This window comes from Pelodiscus sinensis, chromosome 1 (genome assembly GCF_052426305.1).
Source record: "Pelodiscus sinensis isolate ZL-2025 chromosome 1, ASM5242630v1, whole genome shotgun sequence".
Lineage (NCBI taxonomy): Eukaryota > Metazoa > Chordata > Testudines > Trionychidae > Pelodiscus > Pelodiscus sinensis.
In genome coordinates this window covers 47,731,966-47,748,667 of record NC_143052.1, presented here as the reverse complement: position 1 = coordinate 47,748,667, position 16,702 = coordinate 47,731,966, and the positions used below count along the sequence as shown (strand labels likewise).

General features: G+C 45.8%; 1 protein-coding gene and 1 long non-coding RNA gene across 9 annotated transcripts in view; one reads left to right on the top strand and one right to left on the bottom strand.

The window, feature by feature from the left end:
* Positions 1-13,152, bottom strand: part of LOC102446925 (uncharacterized) — a 53,426-nt gene extending 40,274 nt beyond the window's left edge. Inside the window, exon 1 of one of the 4 annotated variants that reach the window (XR_012903943.2) lies at positions 12,896-13,152. This is a non-coding gene — a long non-coding RNA (uncharacterized LOC102446925). Of the gene's footprint in view, positions 1-12,016; positions 12,174-12,235; positions 12,525-12,895 lie in introns of those variants that run through there. The other 3 variants (XR_012903942.2, XR_012903940.2, XR_012903941.2) reach the window with 3 other exon arrangements.
* The window catches only part of MET (MET proto-oncogene, receptor tyrosine kinase), a 129,803-nt gene continuing 125,134 nt past the window's right edge, over positions 12,034-16,702 (top strand). Inside the window, exon 1 of one of the 5 annotated variants that reach the window (XM_014573355.4) lies at positions 12,034-12,332. The gene's annotated coding sequence lies outside the window, so the exon portion shown is untranslated. Of the gene's footprint in view, positions 12,333-12,418; positions 12,552-12,665; positions 12,995-13,015; positions 13,156-13,201; positions 13,306-16,702 lie in introns of those variants that run through there. The other 4 variants (XM_014573354.4, XM_075929236.2, XM_006122537.5 and 1 more) reach the window with 4 other exon arrangements.

Sequence of the window (16,702 nt, the reverse complement as noted above, 5' to 3'; positions counted from 1 at the left end):
TTCATTGAAACTAGTCCTATAACTATGCCTTCCACAAGATACCTTTCCCATCTCTAATTATCATGGACTCTATTCATGAGTTTTAAGAGCAGTGTGAAGAGTGCTGGATCCTTGCAGTTCCCACTGACTTCAATGGCCTTCAGCACCACAGTAAGATCCAACCACAACTATGTCAAACAAAAACATAATCGTTCAGAACTCCACTTTGTGCCCAGTTACGCGACATGTCCAGTGTCCCTCCGATGTGCAAATGTCCAATTCTATAAGGGGCTGAGAGCCCTCAACTGTTACTGAATAGTAGTTAAGGGTGCCCAGAGCATCGCGAGAGGTGCTCAGCACCTCACAGGAGCAGACCCTACAACTAGACAGTCCACAACAAAAAACCCTGAATTTAGGCCTAATCTGTTTGTCCATATTCCTTCAATAAAAATATTCTAGGTACAGTAAAACTCCATTAGTCCGGCATCCAATGCTCCGGGACTCCTGATGGTCCGGCACCATCAGGAACCCGGAAATGCTGGGGCAGCCAGACAGGCTTCCCCCATTCAGCTGCTGCTGAAACTGACCAGCAGCTGAATCGGGGAAGCCGGGAGCAGAGCAGCTGGGGTGATGCCGGGTTGGTCTCGTAGCGCTGCCCCTCGGGGCTGCGGGACCAACCCGGCAGCACCCCAGCTGCTCTTGGAGACGCCTGGGGCAGAGCAGCTGGAGTGCTGCCGGGTTGGTCCCGCAGCACCAAAGGACAGCGCTGCGGGACCAACCCGGCAGGACCCCAGCTGCTCTGCCCCCAGGGTCCCCGATTCAGCCGCTGCTGAAACAGATCAGTGGCTGATTCCAGGAAGCCCGGGGCAGAGTTTCTCTGCCCCGGGCTTCCTGGAATCAGCCACTGATCTGTTTCAGCAGCGGCTGACTTGGGGACCCCTGGGGCAGAGCAGCTGGGGTCCTGCCGGGTTGGTCCCGCAGCACCAAGGGGTGGCGCTACGGGACCAACCCAGCAGCATCCCAGCTGCTTTGCCCCAGGCGTCGGAATTCAGCCGCTGCTGAAACTGACCAGCAGCATCAGTTTCACCAGCAGGCTGAATCCAGACGCCTGGGGCAGAGCAGCTGGGGTGCTGCCGGGATGGTCCCGTAGCGCCGCCCCTTGGCGCTGCGGGACCAACCCGGCAGGACCCCAGCTGCTCTGCCCCAGGAGTCCCCAAGTCAGCCACTGCTGAAACAGATCAGCGGCTGATTCCAGGAAGCCCCGGGCAGAGAAGCTCTTCCCCGGGCTTCCTGGAATCAGCCGCTGATCTGTTTCAGCAGCGGCTGAATCGGGGACCCCCGGGGCAGAGCAGCTGGGGTCCTGCCGGGTTGGTCCCGCAGCGCCAAGGGGCGGTGCTACGGGACCAACCCGGCAGCACCCCAGCTGCTCTAGTGTAGGCTTCCCCGATTCAGCTGCTGCTGAAACTGACCAGCAGCGGCTGAATCAGGGATGCCTGGGGCAGAGCCAGACTATCGTAAGGGGGGGGCTACGAGGGGTCTGTGGTGGCATCCCCTCCCACCCCACTCCAGACCCCTCATAGCCCCACCTTCTGATAGTCCGGCATATCTGATAATCCGGCACCCCCTGGGTCCTAAAGGTGCCGGATTATCGGAAGTTTACTGTACTAACAATTGTGATACAGGATCTGATTATTGATATACTTTATAAAAACATTTGCGTAATGCTTTCTTGCACAATGCTTTCAATGCAAAACAATTAACAACTTCTTAAGGAAAAGATAGCCTCATCCCACACATGCCCTCAAAAGTAAAACATGCTTCCCCAGGATAAGCCCTGTGAAAAATAAAAACCTAATGTACAATGGGTATAAAAGAAGTCAGGTCACAGAAAGAGGCCACGAGGAATCTCAGGGCCTGGAAAGATTCTCACTGACTACAACGTGCTTTGCCCAAGGTCTATAAGGGTATGTCTACACAGCAGCGTTATTTTGGAATAACTGATGTTATTCAGATATAACACAGTGTGCATTTACACTACAAGCCTTTATTTCGAAATAATGTTGAGCTGGAGGACTTCTTACTCCAACTCATGGTAACTCTCATTTCATGAGGAGTTGGGGAAGTTGAAGGAAGAGAGTTGCTCCTTCACCTTCCTGCTACATAAACAGTGGCAGAAGCCAAATTAAGCTATTTCGACTTAAGCTACGCAATTGACGTAGCTGAAGTTGTGTAGCTTAATTTGACTTTATCCCTGCTGTGTAGATGTACCCTAAAAGGCTTGTTGCCTCTGTGCTACTAGCCTTTCCAATAGGACAGGCATGGCCAAGTCATTACTGAACCCAGGCAAAGGGAATGCAACCTGCACCTCCTCCCCCAAGATACCACAGTTTCGGCTTAAATTTGTGAACAATTAATGATAGTTGAAAGAGCAATTTCTTATTTAAAAAACTGTAATAGGTTCAATATAAAACTAAGCACAGGTCATATCCTCACAGAGGCTGTGTCTAGACTACATGCCTCTGTCGTCAGAGGCATGTAGATTAGACACATAGGCAAAGTCAAATGAAGCCGCGATTTAAATGATCACGGCTTCATTTAAATTTACATGGCTGCCGCGCTGAGCCGACAAACAGCTGATCAGCTGTTTGTCCGCTCAGCGCGCTTCTCTGGACGCTCCCCTGCCGACATCAAAGCCCTTTGTCGGCAGCCCCGTTATTCCTCGTGGGATGAGGTTTACTGGGGCTGCCGACAAAGGGCTTTGATGTCGGCAGGGGAGCGTCCAGACTAGCGCGCTGAGCGGACAAACAGCTGATCAGCTGTTTGTCGGCTCAGCGCGGCAGCCATGTAAATTTAAATGAAGCCGCAATCATTTAAATCGCGGCTTCATTTGACTTTGCCAAAACAACAAATCTACATGGCTCCGTCGACGGAAATTATAAAACTTTGATATGGAGTCAGCACTTGGGAAGAAGTCAGTGGTAGAGTTGGTCCAAGAGGGCAGTTCCAGCAATCATCATTGAAATCTTCTGGCTAATAAAAGAAACATTTCTCAGAGCGGTAGCTATGTTAGTGTGTAACTTTAAAAACAACTTTAAAAAAAAAGACCAACTCTGTGGCATCTTAAAGACTAACAACACATATATACAGTATCAGATCAGATCATCTGAAGAAGCTGTTTTTCCAAAAAGTTATTTTTAAACAAATATTTCTGCATTAGAAGCATGCACAGGCACTGAGAGTGCATCTACATTGCACCATTATTTTGAGAAAACTAGTGTTATTTCAAAATAACAATGCAAGCATCTACACAGCCATTCTGTTATTTCAAAATAATTTCAAAATAATGGGTGGCTTATTCCAAAATCTGTAAACCTCATTCTACAAGAAATAATGCCTATTCCAAAATAGCTATTTTGAAATAAGACGTGTGTAGATGCTCCACTGCAGCTATTTCGAAATAGCCCCTCACCAAAGCCATTCTAAGTTATTCCTCCCCAGTGCCTCCTGGGGCTCTAAATCGAGATAGCACATTCACATTAGGGAAGCCTGCCTCAGACTAATTTTGAGTGTAGTGCAGATGTGTTTTTTGAAATAAGTTATTTCGGAATAACTATTCTGGAATAGCTTATTTTGAAATACGTGTGCAGTGTAGCTGTACCCTGACTCTGGGTGCTCCAGGACTGGAATGCCCACAGAAAAAAATTAGTGGGTGTTTAGCACCCACCAGCAGCCAGGTCTCCCCTGCCACCCCAGCACTTCCCATCCACCAGTAGCCCCACCAATCAACTCCTCTCCTTCCCTCCCAGTGCCTCCCACCTGTGATCATTCATTCTGGAGCATGTAGGGGGTGCTGGAGGAAGGGGAGGAAATAGGCAGGCAGAGGTTGGCAGGGGAGGAGCAGGAGTGGGAAGATACAGGACAGAGGTGGAGAAGAGGCAGGGTGGTGGTGGGAAAGGGATGGAGTGGGACTGATCTTGGGGCTGAGCAGGGGTTGAGTAACCCCTCTGGGAAAGGAGGAAGTCAGCATCTGTGTAAACATGCAATTAATAATCAAAAGTCACTTACCATCTTGCTAACTTTTAACTGGAGAATGTATATCATCTGTGCTGTTTAGTTCTAATTCCCCCAATTCTGACATTTATTATTTCATTTTTTTTATCTAGGCAATTAAATTCATGGTATTGCTAAAAAAGCTGAGTGTTACAAAAACATAAATTTTAACATGGAATTTTGCTTTAGGGCTACTGGCATGTTAGTACAAACTGCAAATACCTTAGCACGATAGACATAAAAAAGTGAAAACATAAAATTAGATTTCCAGGTTAGTAACCAATGATCTGTCTTGAATATTATTTAGAAAGTGTAAATATTTTCCATAATACTGTTTGACTTGAACAAATTCTCAAACATATAAACAACAAACTTTTCTGAGTCCCAGCTGGTTTGTTAAGCCTACCTCTTTAATGGATATCATGCTTCAATGTTCTTGACTGCATGGCAGTGTTAACAAACAAAACTAGGGAAATTGGAAACTATTTTAATGTGAAAAAATTATGTTGCAATTATTATGTTAGGGGCACAAATGCTTCCTGAATGCAAGCTATGGCTGTAATCTTGCCTCCTTGAAATCAATTGGTATTTAATATTGATTTCACTCACAGTAGAATTAGACGCATTATCAGTGTGTGTCTAATTAAAGTATGCAAGTTATTGAGAAGAAGAATTTCGTACAAAGATTCTTATGACTAATTTACATCCTAAATGTGTCTTATGAAGGAAAGCTTTTGGCAACAAATATTTTATAGTTAAATCTTTGCAGAATCAGTAACTGGTTTTAAAAGTTACCCGAACAGGATGGACACTTAAATGATAATGAGCCAAATCCAGCCTTGCACTTCACTGGCTTAATTGCTGAATATATCCCATTATCCTGTACACTATATCAAAATATAATGCAGAGAACACACTATGAATTACATTTGAGAAATACGTAATATTTATGATGCTAGTAAGCCAGGGTTGTATTCCTCTGACATACACATGTGTGTTGAAATATATTTTATATACAGATTAGTATCTCAAGGGTCAAATTTTCCAGCCCAGTAAGAAAACTTTTTGGCACAAGATCATAAAGGTGAAAAAGTCCATGAATTTGTTTACAGGTCCCAAAACTGGAGATGCAAGAAAAGTCCTCAGCATAAATTTGTCAAGTATCAGAGGGGTAGCCGTGTTAGTCTGAATCTGCAAAAGCGACGAGGAGTCCCGTGGCACCTTATAGACTAACTGATGTGTAGGAGCATAAGCTTTCGTGGGCAAAGACCCACTTCATCAGATGCATCTGATGAAGTGGGTCTTTGCCCACGAAAGCTTATGCTCCTACACTTCAGTTAGTCTATAAGGTGCCACAGGACTCCTCGTCGCTTTCGCATAAATTTGAGCAGCCCAAAAACTGATTCAATCTACACTGGTTGCCAATAGCCTTCAGGGGTCACAACGACAGCTAAGAATTGGTTGAATAGAAGACCCCAATTTTGATTTAAATTTTTTCGGGGACCTCTTGCCCTGTCCCTTCACCAAGACCCCATTGCTCCTCTATCCCTTCTCTGAACCAGCCCCTCCCACTCACTCCACCTCCCCTTCTTTTAGCACTTGCTCTCCTGCAAGAGATAGAATGGGTTGGTGTAGGGGAATTAGGGTATGGGGGGATATGAGTGGTTTGGGTGCAGGAGGGGGCTACAGGCTTGGGCAGGGGGTTAGGATGCAGAAAGAGGTCTGGGGTGTAGGGTCCCAGTGGTACTTACCATGATTTCTGGAAGCACCTGTCAGGTTCCTGAGGCCCCTAGGTCAGGGTTGGGCAATAAAAGGGTGGCAGTTCACCAGGCCACTGCCACTATATTTATCTGCACCTCCACAGGTACAGGTGATTGCAGCTCCCATTAGCTGGGAATGGCAATCCGCAGCCAAAGGGAACAGATCTCCTGTACTTGTGGTGTGGGGGGCCAGCCAGAGACTAACCTAGTGGTTTGGATCTGGCGTGGGCCAATATTTGCCCACCCTTGCCCTTGGTCCATGGGCAGCCATGGAGGCTTCACAAAGCTCTCACACCTGCAAGCTCTGCCTGCCCCCCCATCTGCAGCTCCCTGGTCACAGTTACCAGCCAATGAGAGCTATGGAGCTGGCACTCAGGAGGGAGCAGTATCGAAGCCTCTAGCATCTAGGGGCCACAGGGACCTGATGGCTGCTACCATAAGCCGTGCAGAGCCAGGGCATGTAAAGAGCCTGCCTTTGCCCCAGGTTTGCAGACCCCCTGGAGCCTACTAGGGAGCGGACTCACAAAGGCTGTGGGAGACCAATGATTCAAATCCTATTCCCTACCCTCTTAGGTGAATGCCCTAACCACTAAGCTACAGAGTCATTCTATCTCTTTCAGCCTCCCAATTAATATTTAATTATTCAATTAAAATGAGACTACTTCATAAGAGAAAGTGAGGGAAACACAGGATTTAACCCAGTACTGGGTCTCATTGCTGTAGGCGGATCAGGTGACCAGTGGGGGTGCTGAAGCAGGCTACCTGCCTGTCTTGGCACTGCAGACTGTACTGGGCCCGAGAAGCAGCTGATAGCAGGCCCAACTCCCAGGTGGTGGAGAAAGAGCACCCAGTGATCCACGCACTACCCCTGCCCTGAGCACTAACTCCACACTCCCATTGTCTAGGAACCTGCTACTGTCTGCTTCTGGGGTGCAGCATGGTCTGCGGTGCCCAGAGAAGCAGGAAGCTTGCTTTAGCACCCCTCAAGGTAAGCCCTTCCTGCCCCAACCCTGACCCCCACAAGCCAGAACCCCCTCCTACTCCCAAAGCGCTCATCCTCAGCTTACCCCTGGAGCCCACTCTCTAGTCTTTTTTAAGACAAATCAAATCCAGTGAAGATATAAGATGAATTGCAGTATGACTACAATGCATTTGATAATCCAACATGTCAAAACTTTTTCACTGTGTTTTATACCACCCTAATTTTAAGCTATGTATTCTATGCTTGAATTTACCATTCCAAGTAGATACATACTTGATATTATTTTGGTTTTTGACACAAACACTCTTCTCGATTAGTGTAGTAGTGTATACTTTTGGAAAGCACTAGAGGACACACCATTGCTTCTGAAGGCCAAACTGTTTGCACGCTTCACGATTCCCTTACATTTTTCCATTTCTTTCCACAAGTTCTCCGAATGCCACCCTCACACCCCTCTATTTCAGGGACATATATAATATTTAAACTCATATAATTTTTAATTTGTGAAATTATTTCTTTTTCTTTGTATCTGGCAGATAAGTCATTAAGGGTGTCAACATTTTACATTTGATTGGCATGATGGGCAGAGGGGTATGCTAGAAAATGGTGATGGCTGCATCAATCAGTTCTTTGCCTAATAGACAGTAAGGGTATGTCTAGACTACATGGCTCTGTCGACGGAGCCATGTAAACTAGTTTACCCGACATAGTCAATGAAGCGGGGATTTAAATAATCCCTGCTTCATTAAAATAAAAATGGCTACTGACAATGACAATCAGCTGATCCGGCACAGCGCGGCAGTCTAGAAGCGGATTGGTCGACAAGGGAAGCCTTTGTCGACCACTCCCTTATTCTAATGAAAACAGAGATAATACTTGCAATACACAATGGTAGCTTTGCATTCACTGGCCATGTGTGTTAATTATGTCATTTGCTTTGATCGAGTGATCCCATCTGCAGGGCCATACAAATGTTTTGCGGGTTCAGGGGCAATATCTGAAACTGAGGCTCCCACATGTACAAAAAAGAGACCATGGAGATGAGTGATCAAATGACAGAAATAAGGATACCCAGAGTGAAAAAACACCAAGGGGAGCCCTGTGGAAGAGTAAACCCTGACTGCACTAACCCCACAGCAGTGGTTTCTGTCCCATAAGACTGGATTCAGATCTCTGTACAGCTCCATTCAGCTTTGGCCTGGCTACCTGGAGGTGTGGCTGGGTCAAACCAGGGGGCATTATGACCTCCATAAACCAGATCCCAACCCCATTTGGTTTGGCCCTCTTCCTTCCTTCCCCTGCAGTAGATGGCCCTGCCCATCTGGCTGGAGCTGAATTACTCAGTGTGATTTAGGGGCTAAAGCTGGGAACTTGCAACCATGATTCATGATTTCTACTCCTGACTACATGAAGGTACAGAGAATCAAGCCGTCTGAAAACAGGAGATATAGTATGATATACTTTTTAGCAAACGCTCATGGTTATTTTCTAATATTGAATGTAAGAATGCAAAGTTAGGCAAGAAAAGTACTTAGGGTACAATTCTGCCAGCTGTGCTTATGTTAAATAGCTCAATGTTCTGAGTACTACTCAGAATAAATAAAGGTGGTTGAATTGGGCCCTTATGTATTACAGATACAGCTGTAATAACTCATAAACATACATATTTTTGCATGTTCATTCATTCTCCAAGTTTGATCTGGAGATTATTTTTTGAGTCATTTGTCTAATCATAAAATCACATCCTTTGGTCATTGCTTATTCTTATTCATCCTCCTTCTATTTTAAATCCAGTAAGGGTGGAAAGCATATATAGCCAGGACTCTGTGACAGTAGAATTTGTACTTTCCAATTATTTGAATAGATTGCACCAGATCACTACTGAACTGTTCTTCAACTGGGACCAGCTTCCAAAATGCTTCACACTATCATATCTACACCAGCCTCTTTACAAAATGCAGCTGTGGACAGATGGCAAAAGTGAAGTCATGAAAAGAACTTGAAACAAATGGAAATCAAGCTGAGGTCCTGTTTAGTTCGTTTTCACATGGCTTTTACAAGAGGTTTCACCCTCCAGTTAAGGTGTTTATAAATCAACCCTCTGATTTTAGGATCAATATGTATCAATATGTAACCGTTGATATCCTATTGTTTTACAATCTGTGTCTCATACTGCTCACTTAAAACAACATGGCATCAGCATGTTAAAAAAATGGAAAGGAAACATCTGTTTCTCCTTTTTATGCCGGGTGACAATCCATCTGTTAATTTTTTTTGGACTATAACACTAACAGATTTGGTGCTGGCTATTAGTCAGCCAAAGCAGGTGCATCAGGAACTAGTGAGCAAACAAAAAGCATATGACTTGTTTTCTTGACCAGGGCTATCCTTACACATAGGTGATCATTAGATTGAACTCTTTTTCTTTACCCTTTCCTTTTAAAATAATAAGGCTCTATCCACATCGTATGTAGATGTTTATACTTCTGCCCTACTATGCTGGATGATGACTGGCTTTGCAGGAGAGCATAAGGGAAACTGTATGTGGGGTGGGGAGAGCCTTCCACGTTGATTGGTAGAGGGGTGCACAAACTGTACCTCCACAAAGGAGTAGAAGGCATCTCTGATCGTATTCTTCACTACCCCTGGAAGCATTATCTGCCTGGGTGCAGCACAGAATGCACCTGTGTGTTCTACCTCCCCAGCCTCCTTGGAAGTTTCTTCCCTGTTCAGAGGCAATAGGCTAGTGCCTTTAATTTGTATTAGGATTTTGATTACTAATGAAGGGCCTCATCACATTTTGATACAATATAAGAGCCTGATCCAAAGCCCTCTGAAAACATTGGAAAGATTGTTATTGACTGTAAAACAAATATCAGGCCCTGAATTAATCAAAACAATATTTTTAGTGTTGATGTTCTTTTTACATGGCAGAGGCTGTTTTTATTTTTATTCTGCACAGCACCACACACTTTTTCAGCACTTATCAAATAATAAGACAAATAAAATAATCCTTTAATAGTCCTGTAGCCATAGGACTGTAAGGTATTCTTATTAAACTAATATGAACTCCTTCATGTAATTTTGGAAGTGCAAAATATTATAGTACAAGATTCCAGAAATGATGCAGATAAAATAAAAAAGGTAACATTCTGGTTGGATGACATGGTTGCTTTGGGCAATGAATCATTTCCCACATAGGTTAAAGGTCTCTATCTCTAAAGCCAACAAGTTAGCATGAAACAGGGACACACAAGCAAATTGTGGAAGTGCTGTTACTGCATATTAGTAGTAGGTTGGCTGACTGCTTTTTAACCACGGGGCTAAAGATTATGAAGGCGTGCCTCTAAGCTTTGTGGATCAGACTGTTATTCCAGTTATTTCTGCAGGCACCTAAAAGTTAAGTATTGCAAAGCTAAAGTGCCTTTGTAAATCCAGACCTTAATCTCTTGGGCTACGTCTATATTGCGCATTCTTGCGCAAGAAGATATGCAAATGAGGCACAGCCATAAGCTACCATTTTTGCAATAGGGGCTTTTGCGCAAGGAGGAGCAGTCTACACTGCTTCTTTTTGTGCAAAAACCCCCCACGTGCCTGAAAATAAGCAGCAGAACGGCTCTTGGGCAAGAGGGGTTTTTTTGCGCAAAATGGAAGCTCATTAGGTATGCAAATGAGGCACAGCAATATTCATCACCATGCCTCATTTGTATAACTTCTTGTGCAAGAATGCGCAATGTAGACATAGCCTCAGGGTGTCTCCACTGCAATGTAAATCCCAGACTAGTACACACAAGTTAGCAGATCCTAGGTTCATTAACACAAGGCTTGAGCATCTACAACAATTTGTAACCCCAGGTTTGGAATTGTTGAGCTCTGGGTCCCAAACTAGGACTCCACCATTATGCAGGCTCCAGAACAAACACCCATGTTTCCCAGGGTGTTTTCCATATCTCCTATTTGGGGCTTGGGACTTCAGTTCCACAGAAGAGGCCCTGTGGCTTTGGGTTCCAAGATTCAGCCATGGAGACCCACGAATCCAGAAGTCAGGTCCCAGACTCCCAGAAGGCCACGGACCCCCAAGTGAAAATCAACAGCATCAGGCTGGAGACAAGGGAAAATATTTACCAGAGTTCTGTTCTAGACAGCTCTAGAGTAATTTAAGCCCTGCATATTTCAGACTTTCCAGCACCTACCAAACTATAGCCACTCTAGTTCTCTATTCATGGTGAAGTATGCGAAAACATGATCCACCAAATTTGATTATCAAGACACACAGAAAGTCAGCCCAGGGTGACTTTTGGCTCAAATCCAGCAGGGCTGTGTCTACACTGCACAGCAATAAGGCTCCTGGTGTGACTCATGGTCACACCCTCCACTTTTGTTGGGTCCTAGGATGGAGCCTGGGTGAGCACAATTTGATGAAAAGGGGAGTCAGGCTGGAGGCTGAGTTTGAATCATGAAGTTGTATTGCTGCATGTAGCCAGACTCTCAGTGCTTCAGTTTTTCATCTGAAAGAATAGAAAGGATACCTACCCTAGAGATTATGTTGTGAAGATAAATCCCCAATGCTTAGAATATGAGCACTTAGTATCTCTAGTGACTACACAGGCACCTTTATTGATTGCTATTTGATTATCGACATGGGATGCTTTAAATCTATTTCCTACAATTCCCACTTCTGCCACACTCAGTGAAGATATTATGAAGTGATTCTGGTCTCATGACTGTCTCGTTTATGTTATAAGTGGGGCAGCATGCCAGAGGCACTGGCACCAGTCGCTGGACCAGATGTTAACATTTCTTCAGATACCAATGCTCTCAAGTAGCAACAGAAGGGAAGGGATCTGCTTTCGACCCCATTTATTGTTAAGGCAGCATAAATAGCACAGCAGTGTCTGAACACGTTTTACCACCTGGCCTTAGAGGGACCACCTAAGGGCTGGATCCTGTAAGTCTCTCCGGCAGGTCAATCGGTTCAATGAGGACCTGCGATTGCAAGGCTCCTTCACCAGCTGGGGCGGGCTCAGAGGCTGGGGCGCTCAGGGTGAGACGAGGGCGCACAGTTTAGCTCTGTGCGGTCCCTGGGGTTTGCTAGAGGCAAGCAGCGGCGAGGGTGGCTGGGAAACCGCGATGGGTGCCAGGGCCCAGGGATGGGTTCGGGGGAGGGGAACAGGTGAAACTTTTAACCCTGCTTCGTTCCCCCCTCAATTATTTCAGCCTTTCAGCGTGGCCATGTCCCTTTTACCTCACCGGCTCAGCCCCCAAAGCCCCGCGGGACTGGTCCGCCTGGATCTCCCCTGGCCGCGCCCCGAGCCGGTGCCCCCCTGAGCCAGTCCCCGCCCGGCTCGCCTCTGCAGCCAGCGCCAACGGGAAATGCTGCGGCCTGTCCCCGCCGCAGCACCGAGCCCTGCCGGGGCTCAGTCCCCGGGTGGCGGGCCGGGCTCCAGGAACCCCCGCTTCCCACCTGGCAAGCTGCGGGGCGGGGCTGGGGGAGCGGCGCTGAGGGACCCCGGGCAGAGGGGAGGGGCCGCCCGCTCCGCGCCGCCGGGCCCCGCGAGGCGGTGAGTCACCGGCAGGTCAGGGCCGCGCAGGCGGGACAGGGGGAGCCGAGGCCACAGGAGCCGGAGAGGCGCCGCGGGAAGCGCGCAGCGCCGCCGCCTCCAGGTGCCCTGAGAGCAGGGCTGCGCCCTCCCGCCGCACCGGCGTCGCCTCCAGGTGGCGGGAGCTGCTCGCGGAGCCCCAGATGCGGGGCGGCTGCCTCAGCTTCCCGCCAGCCCAAGGTACAAACGGAGCGTGCCCCGGAGCGCGCCTAGCGCCGGGACCCGCCTGCCCAGCGCCGTGTGGGGAGGGGAAGGGCCCGGCGCCCCGCTCTGCCGGGGGCAGTTCTCAGCCGGCGGGGCGCTGCCCCCAACGCGTGCGAGAGAGACCCGAGCGGCTCGTGGCGCGGCGCGGGGGTTGTGCACTTGTAGCTGTCAGTGAGCCGGGCGGCGGCGCGCAGGCACCACGCCCCCGGCCGGGCTGAGGGCAGGGGGCGCTCGCCGGGCGGGCGGGAGCCTGCCTCCTTCAGGAGCCAGTGGCTCCGCCGCGGGGGTGGGGAGGTGAATGAAGGGCGCGCGGCGCTTACAATCCGCTCTGGAACAAGCCCGCTGTGACTCAGCCTGACGCCGCGAAGTGCCCCCGCACCCTTCTGCGCTGGGAGGGGATCGCCTCGGCCTGCCCGCAGGTGCTCGCGCGTCTCTGCGGGTGTCCTGGGCGGCTTCTGTCCTTGCTCGCTCCATGACCTCGCTGCTCGGCAATGTAGCGGGAGGGGCTGGCGTCCAGCTTGGGACCCCCACGCAGACCCCGGCTGGAAAAGCGCGGCGTTGGCTTTAGCAGGCGAGACAGGTACTGTAGGCATGTACACGGCTAGGGCTTGGGAGTCCCTTAAGGGGTTCCGGGGGATTCCGACTAAGGAAAACATCAACTCTGCTCGAAAGTGTTTTCTGCGATCGTGCTTTACAGCAATACCTGCTTTCATAGCTGGAAACTTCCTGGGTGAGAGAAGTGCTACTATGACCAGGGATAACTCTGCTGTGTATGAGGAGTGCCACAGAGTCTAATTTTGACAGAATCATATAAGTTCTTCTAAATTTTCATCAGATGATTATCTGCATTCTTTTTCATTTTTTTCATATCCTAGAAGAAGCTGATTAGGCTAATTGTTCCAAATGGCATTAGAAAGAAAACGCCACACTTAAAAACATTCTCTCTAGATATGTTGTAAGACGCATCACATTGTATATAACACAATATTTAGGCTTGTGTTTCGGTCTCTAGAAGCCACCTACTGTACGTATGTTGCTATTAAAATGCATCTTGTATACTGTTTTTGTCAACTATTATACTTTCTCTTTGTGATTGTCTATCTATTTGAGATAAGCAAAATGACCATTAGCTGTGCCTTTGGGGCATAAGAGGTTCAGAAATGCACATGAAATCAAAGATTTCAGCTTATTCAGAAAGCTTTGTAAAATTTAATTTAAATGTTCAACTTCGAAATTTTTTTAAAATATTTGTCTATTGATAGTCTTGTGTAGTTAATCGAGCTTACATCAATTTAAATGCTTTTTTAAACAAAAAAATACGCTGTGTTCCAAATCAGCAGATCACATACTTTACAGATCTGGAGTACTTACAATAAATCAGCAAGAAATATTTTAATTTATTTTATTTTAAAGATGAAATTTGTCCAAAATTAGAAATAATTTACAGTCTGTAAGGAAACTTTAGTAGTGTGCCCATGTAAATATTACATTAATGGTCTCTTTATAAATATTTATGTATGTTCCAGAAAAGTGTAAGTACTAAAGTTAATCCTCACCCTCTAAAATGTTGAGTAATATTTAAAGACTACAAACACTTTAATAACTATACAGGTCTTTGGGATTTGTTGCCTTTCTAATCTAGAGGATTTACTTTGAGAAGCTACAATGTATGGATGTTTTTTCAGGTTTCTTAGGAAACTTTTGTATATTCTGGTAATTCATTTGCTTTTGATGTATCTCATCCAAAGTGTCCTTTTGCATTGCTGTCAAGCAGAAAATAGGTGGAAATCACTTTTCAAATTCAGAAGGTACAAAGCCATACCTAGGCCAGGTACAAAATGTCCCACTTCTCTATACAAGCTGCATAAATATTTGCAGCTAATATTTACACTTGTTATCCAGTAAAGACTACAGGGCTTCTCTTTTGCAAGAGTCGGACATTAAAAACAAAATAACCAGAGAAAATAACTACTAGTGCAGTGTCCTTTGCACCCGTTATCTCTTTAAATCTGTAGCCATAGATAATTTGAAATACAGGTATTTTAATACACAACTGATAATTTGAAGAAAGGTATTATACCAAATTAGTTGTTTAAAACAATCCCTTTACAATTCAAATCAAAATCTATTTTTGGAGGGTTGCAAGTTTTGTCTTGTTTGGTGTCTTTGTCTTAATGCTTTTCGGAACTTCTTATCATTCCATTACACTCTTTACCCACTTATTAGAGGGTTGCTTTCTTTACAAAAGTGTTCTGGATCCAGACTATGCCTTACAGATTACAATAGTGCAATGGGAATACAATAATGGGGATAAGCCAGCTAGAAACCCAAAACTTAGCACAAATTCATTGAGAGGTTCTTAAACAAAGAATTGTTAGCAAATTTTGGTTCCTCCCCTCATCAAGTCTACAAGTACCTAACATCTGCCTCCCTACTGTCTCTAAGACACCTTCCTCCTTTGCACATGACCAGGCAAGTCCCCTGAAAATTATGACCTACTTCTGCTGTGTCCAGTACTATTGGGGTGTCGAATAGTTTATCTCCATCCTTCTATGACCTGCAGACGGGTGCTCCCCATTCCTTGTCTCAGAAGGGAAAAGGATGGTCTCTTCAGCTTGCTGGACCCCAAATCAGGGTAAAAACATTCTGGAGACAATGCCATGCATCTGGCAGCAGGACAGCTGTAATCCACAGCAGTAGAAGGAACCTCAAAAATTGGGGCTACAACCCAGGTCCCAGGGCAGTGCTCACACAAAGAATTGTGAGGTCTCTCTAAGGACCTCTTTGTATTAGGCACCTATTTTAATTCTTCTCACGTAAGGTAGCATGTTAGGACAGAAGCAGGGTCTTCAAATGTTTGTATTGGCCTACCACAGCAGGATCCTGCCAGGGAGATCTGGGTGCAACAGTACTGCACATAATATTCATAATACCATTGATAAAATGGGGAGATAAAAGAACAGTCACTTTGTATCCTCAGAGGATCCTAAGACCAGGCCATAAAACACTGGTTCCAAGGAGCCTTAAGGATTCCAGTTCCAAGATCTGTTGGCAGGAAGGAGAGAGAGCCTGGAATTCTCAGGGATATATGCCACCTGACACTCTGAACAAATACATATGGGTCTGCAAACCAGCTCCGCTAGCTTTAGTTCATGAAACCCACATGACTAGGTTTTCCCCACTTCAGCTGTCATTGAAGCAGAGACAGAATGTTTAATAGTCCATTACCGGTCACTTGAGCTTCCGTCTTGTGTATCTTCTCTCTTATTGCCATAGTCTATGATTATCCCCTTCATGGACTTTAAATCCAGCCATTGAATCCAGTTTGCAGACTAGCCAGGCTCTAGCCAGTTTCCTCCAAAGCTCTCCACTCCCTTGTAGTCCTGTGCAGTGTGCTACTGTGGAGATGAGTTGGTCACAATGTATAGTGTTGATCTTCCTTGCCTGCCCCATCCCCCACTGTGCAGCCAAACCATCGGGGTTTTGTTTTGTTGGGCTTTCCTTTTAAAGATTGTATTTTTTTAGCAATGGTTTTAAACAAATCTATACTGCATCCACAGGAGCTGACACAAGCATGTTAGCATAAACCATTTTTAAATCATTTTTGTCACCCAGGGGAAATGCAGTGTAGACAAGGCCTTAAAGAAAAGAATAATTAGGTGACCTTTTTTCCTCAGAACATGGGGCCTGTTTTATGTAAAATTGTTTGAAATCCCACAAATTCTCATTATTCTTAGAATCACTAACCTTGTATTGCTTTCTTTGTTTCAAATACCTTTTAGAAAATCAAATCAGTGTTGCAATCTAATTTCTAAAGGCATTCATACACATGGTATGTGTGCTAGCTTGTTTCCTTTAGCACATTAACAAATCTCCCAAATTGCCAAGCTATTTGCCTTCAGGAATACTGTTATGTTGTACAGGAAGGTAGAGCATTTTTCATGTAATTTAATTTTTTTTAAATTAAAAAAGATAAAATTATTAGACCAGATTCATCTAGGGTGTAATGCCTGTGACGGAAAAGGTATTGATTTAAGAATAAATATTGCCCAAGGACTCCAAGGCTATTTCTTGCTTTGTTTTGTTTTTAAACTATACTATGCTATTGTTATGCCACCTGATGTGAT